Raw genomic sequence first — 4990 nt, 5'->3', positions numbered from 1 at the left:
CTATGGCATCTTTGCAGCGGTTCTCAACCTGTGGGTCGCGACCCCTTTGGCGGTCGAACGCCCCTTTCACAGGGGTCGCCTAAGACCATCCTACATATCAGATATTTACATTATGATTCATAACAGTAGCAACATTACAGTTATGAAGTAGCAATGAAAATAATTTTATGGTTGGGTCACAACATGAGGAACTATATTTAAAGGGCCAGAAAGTTGAGAATCACTGCCCTAGGGAATCCTAGAAGTTGGACCTGGCAGGGAACTTATAGATAACATTTTGTCCAATTCAGAGCAATGGGAACTGAATGAAGCTCAGAGATGTTTGCAGTAAGGTTTAAAATGGATCACAGGGGTTAAGAATGTAATCCAAAGCCAATGGACAGTTTGCTTCACTGCGTGAAGGACATGATATTAAAGTCATAACTATGTCATGTTCACCATGACCAAACCTATTAGGGCAAAGCCACAGGGAGGTTAGAAACCAATAATAGTAAATAACAACCTTTAAAAAGCATGTTTTCTCCTTTCTAGGAGTAAATTATATTCTGGAGAAGTCTGAAATCTCCCAACGTGAAGTGTATCTGAACTTTGAATCAGATTCCAGCTCAGGTTGGGGAATGGTCATGTGGTTCAAACTTTGAAGCTGAGGCCCTGAAGCCCAGAAAGTCCTGGTCTGTCCTGTAGTTCTGGTCTTGGAGTCGGGGTCACAGCCTGACCACCTGGGCCAGGAGGATCTGCTGAGCCTGCAGGGTTATGGTCTCAGGGCCTGGGCAGGGAAGCAAATGGGCCCATGGCAGCTGTGTCCCTAGTGTGAGCCGTCACTCAGAGCAAGGCTCAATCAAGACTGCAGCCGGCAGTGTCTTTCCTGCAAGTCATCTCTCACAGGGACCGCTGCCTGGATGAGCCTGGAGCAAACTGGCCTAGTCTCCCAGGACATCCCTGCAGTCAGTGGACTGTTGCACTTGAGGAACCTGAACAGGAATTTGAGGCAGATGAGGCGAGCTTTGTGAAGAGTGTTTATTAATAACTGAACATGAGAATTTCTAATACTTGATGTGCTGTGAATTAATTCCATAGACTGAAAATGGTCATAACTGAGAAGTTAAAGCCCAGGATCCTTTCATCCTACAGCCGACGCTGCACTTGGCTTTGGGGATAAAGGAAATGGAGAACCGCATAAGAGGAGTGAACCTCTAGGTACATTTGAAAGGAAAGATAATTTGAAGAGAAATCCAACAAGGTGGTTATTATTCAGTGTAAACCCACCGTGGCTTATCCTGAGGAAATAGGCCTGTAAGAGCAAAGCTATTTAAGAAAATGTGACAGATTTCAGGAGATTTGTCTTAAAGACCCTCAACCTTTAATTCTGACTTATTTTGGTAAAAGCTGTTTTTTCTTAGTATTCAGAGGCTTGCTAAAAATATTTTTGTCTTTTAATTTTTCATTTAAAGGATTGGGCCTCTTGAATTCTAGAGTCTGGTATTCACAACTTGAAGGTCTCCTGACTCAGAATGCTTTGGTTTCATGTTTCAAAGAAATGTTTAGAACTGATCCTGTGCCTACTCAGCAATGTTTTATTCTTAAAAAGATATATTTTCCTACCAAACTGCTATAGAAAGAAGTCAAAACTGCAGTGATTATCCAATTATCAGACCCCCAATTTCTGAATGATTTCAGACAAATGACTCTGGCCCTTTGGAAAATGTTGTCCCCAAACTACTTGCAATATTAATTAGGAGGTTTACATTTGGGGAAGAATTGTGCTTCTTTTCTTCTATAAAAATTTACCGAACAAAACAAAGAGATTAATAAAGAGTCAATCCTTGATATTTAAAAAGTAATTAAAAAAATTAGAATTCTATCTTGGTTCAACATCTCTATATTACACACAATATCATTACCCCTGGATCTCTACCTAGTGCTTTTGGCATCTATGACCTTGTTTAATCTCCTTATTTACTCTGAATTTCTTACATACTTACCCTGTCAATTGGGTAGTGTATTGGTTTTCTAGAGTCGCCATAACAAAATAGCACAGAGTGGGAGCCTTAACCAGCAGAAATGTATTTTCTCACAGTTCAGGAGGCTGGAAGTCCTCAATCAAGGTGTGGACAGGGCTGGCTTCCTCTTAGGGCCGTCCTGGGAGGACCTGAGTCAGGCCTCTCCTTGGCTTGCAGACGGCCACCATCTTGCTGCCTTTTCCTTGAATGGACGTCCCTCGGTGCAGGAGTACCTCGTGTCTCTTCCTCTCATAAGGACACCAGTTAGATTGGATTAAGGCCCGACCTTAGCAGCCTCATTTTATTTATTTATTTATTTTTGCTGCAAAAAGCTTTATTGTTTCATGTGGTCTAATGCATGGGAGAGGGTTTCAGGTGGTTAAAAGAATGGCTAGTAGTTTCTGGGAGAGGCTCAGGTATAAGCCAGAGACACCAGGCGCATGCAGAGGGGCCCCTCAAAGGCCTCTGGGCTCCACAGGCTCCTAGTCGTGCTTGAGGGTGAGCCTTTCAAAGAGATACTCATGCAGCCCAGCCCAGCCTGGGGGCCGGCTGCCTGTGGAGGCGAGTCAGGTGTCGCCCATCTTTTTGATGAACTTCACCCGGAAGTGGTTTTCCCGGAAGTCACGGAGCTGAAGGTCAGCGCAGGCAGAACCCAGGGCCTGCAGCTCCAAAAGGGCCTGGTTCAGGCTCCTCTCCAAGACCAGCGCGTCCTGGAAGAGAATGTGGCCACCGCGCTGGTTTTGCATCTTTAAGAGACGCTCAGCGCCCTCCCTCCAGCTTCTTCTCCACCAACTTGTGGAAGAAGCAGCCGGCACCCTCGAGAGCCACGTTGTCTCGGTGGAAATAGAAGCCCAGAGAGAGGTAGGTGTGGAGGGCTGCAGAGGCAGGCTGGCCAGGCGGTTGACGGCAGCCTCCACCTCGGGGGAATAATTCTGACGAATTTGGGAGCTCGTGGTTGTTTGGCAATAACGAGTTAAGGTAGAAAAAAACAGTGTGTTGGCTGGGCCCAGAGGTGGTTCTGAGGGTGGTGACTGGATAGGACGCCGGAGAGTGGCGGAGGCTGGAAGAAGGGGGTCCCTGGGTCTGTTCCCTCCAACCACTGTTGAAGCCAAGCGACAGATCTGGGACCACTGAGGGCACTGCCAGCAGCCTCATTTTAATTTAATAATCTCTTCAAGTAACATTCTGAGGAACTTCCACATCTGAATTGGGGGGTGGGGGGAGGAGGGGAGGGGGCATGATTCAGTCCATAACAGGTGTTGTCACCATTTTACAGGTGAAGAAACTGAGGCCCAGGGAAATGAGTGGCTCAATTCTTTCACTACACGATTCTACCTAAAAAAAGGGAGAAATGTGTCTGACAATGAAAAATGGTGTTAGAGTCAGTCTTTATTTTAAATCATATAAAATCTAATTTAAGCCAATACTGGAATTTAGCTACAGCCTGACCTTCCATATTTATTGAGTTTATAGGATTTTAAACTTATAGGATAAAAGAATCTGCAACCTTAATTCTCTTGGCCAGGCAGTCTAACATACTGCATCTGGAGATTAGGGCATTGACATGTTTGGAGCCCTATTCTGCTATCACAAAACTTTCCAGTTTACTTTATCTTTCTTGTTCAAGTTTCCTTGTTCATATTTTCTGTCATTTGTGTCTGTCATTTCCCCTTAGTGAACTCCTTGGAGCTTCAGTCTTCAGCTTGTTTCTAATCCTGGCTACGTTTGTGGATCCATAGAACATTGCTTTCATGAAAAATTGATATTTCATTAAATATTTAGGTGGACCATGCTGTCATATTTCTAGAAATTAGTCATATATCAGAATCAAAATGCCAACAAAAGTCACCTTTTTTTTTTCTTTCGATGTGAAAAATGTCCATGATTTATTTTTAAATGGGAAAAACAGATTGCAGGGCAGTTAAAACATAACCGAGAAAAGTAAAATTATGTATTACTTCTAGCTTATAAACAAAGACTTCTATAATATTTGTTAAGTACCTATCTCCAGCCAAACCTGAATAGTGAACTTTTTTTGTTGTTATTCTAAAACATCTGTTATTCCATTACAATTATGTAGGAGCTACGTAAGCAAGCTGAAATAGCTCAGTTGGGAGAGCGTTAGACTGAAGATCTAAAGGTCCCTGGTTCAATCCCAGGTTTCAGGATTTTTTAGATGTTTATTCTAAATGTAGTTTCTGGTCAGTCTTACCCACAATATTTAAGGAGCATAGAGGAGGTCTCCCAGCCCCCATTATCCACATGGAAGACCTTCCAAGATCCAAAATGGATGCTTGAAACATTGATAGTACCTGACCCCATAGATGTTTTTTCCCTGTGCATACATACCTATGATAAAGTTTAATTTATAAATGAAGCATAGTAAGAGATCAACAACAATAATAATAAAATAGAATGGGGTAATTACAACAATATACTGTAATGAAAATTGTGTAAATGTAGTTTCTCTCTTTCACTGACACAAAATATCTCATTGCATTGTACCCACCTTCTCACTTAAAGGGACCCCTTTACAGCTTCTCTTTGGCACATCCAAATTGCCAGCATCACTACTCTTGAGCTTTGGGGCCATTATTAGGTAAAATAAAGGTTACTGACCACAAGCACTGGGATACCTGGGCAGTTAATCTGATAATCTACAGGTACTAAGTGACTAATAGGTACTAAGTGACCCAGGTGGGATGGGTCGAGATTTCATCACATTTCTCAAATATTGTGTGATTTAAAACTTATGAAATGTTGATTTCTGGAATTTTCCATTTAACATATTCAGACTGAGATTGTCCATGGTAACTGAAACCTCAGAAAGTGAAACCATAGGTAGGGGTGAGGAGTGGCTACCGTATTTGGTTCTCATGCTTTGGGTGGATTGATGGCTTTTCAGGGAAGGGTGGTGTCAGGTGTCCTGGTGGGAGTTTTTATATAAACTCACCAGCACATTAGTACTTCCTGCTTGTAATAGCTAACTG

At 42.7% G+C, this 4990-nt stretch overlaps 1 non-coding gene across 1 annotated transcript; it reads left to right on the top strand.

The window, feature by feature from the left end:
* Nucleotides 1-4095: 4095 nt before the first annotated feature.
* On the top strand, nt 4096-4168 carry TRNAF-GAA (transfer RNA phenylalanine (anticodon GAA)). Its single transcript has one exon. It is a non-coding gene; the product is annotated as a tRNA-Phe (tRNA).
* Nucleotides 4169-4990: the final 822 nt, after the last annotated feature.

This window comes from Myotis yumanensis, unplaced genomic scaffold (genome assembly GCF_028538775.1).
Source record: "Myotis yumanensis isolate MYYU_CA2020_CCGP unplaced genomic scaffold, mMyoYum1.0.hap1 SCAF_8, whole genome shotgun sequence".
Lineage (NCBI taxonomy): Eukaryota > Metazoa > Chordata > Mammalia > Chiroptera > Vespertilionidae > Myotis > Myotis yumanensis.
Note: the sequence above shows the minus strand (reverse complement) of the source record. Positions and strands in the feature narration are given on the sequence as shown.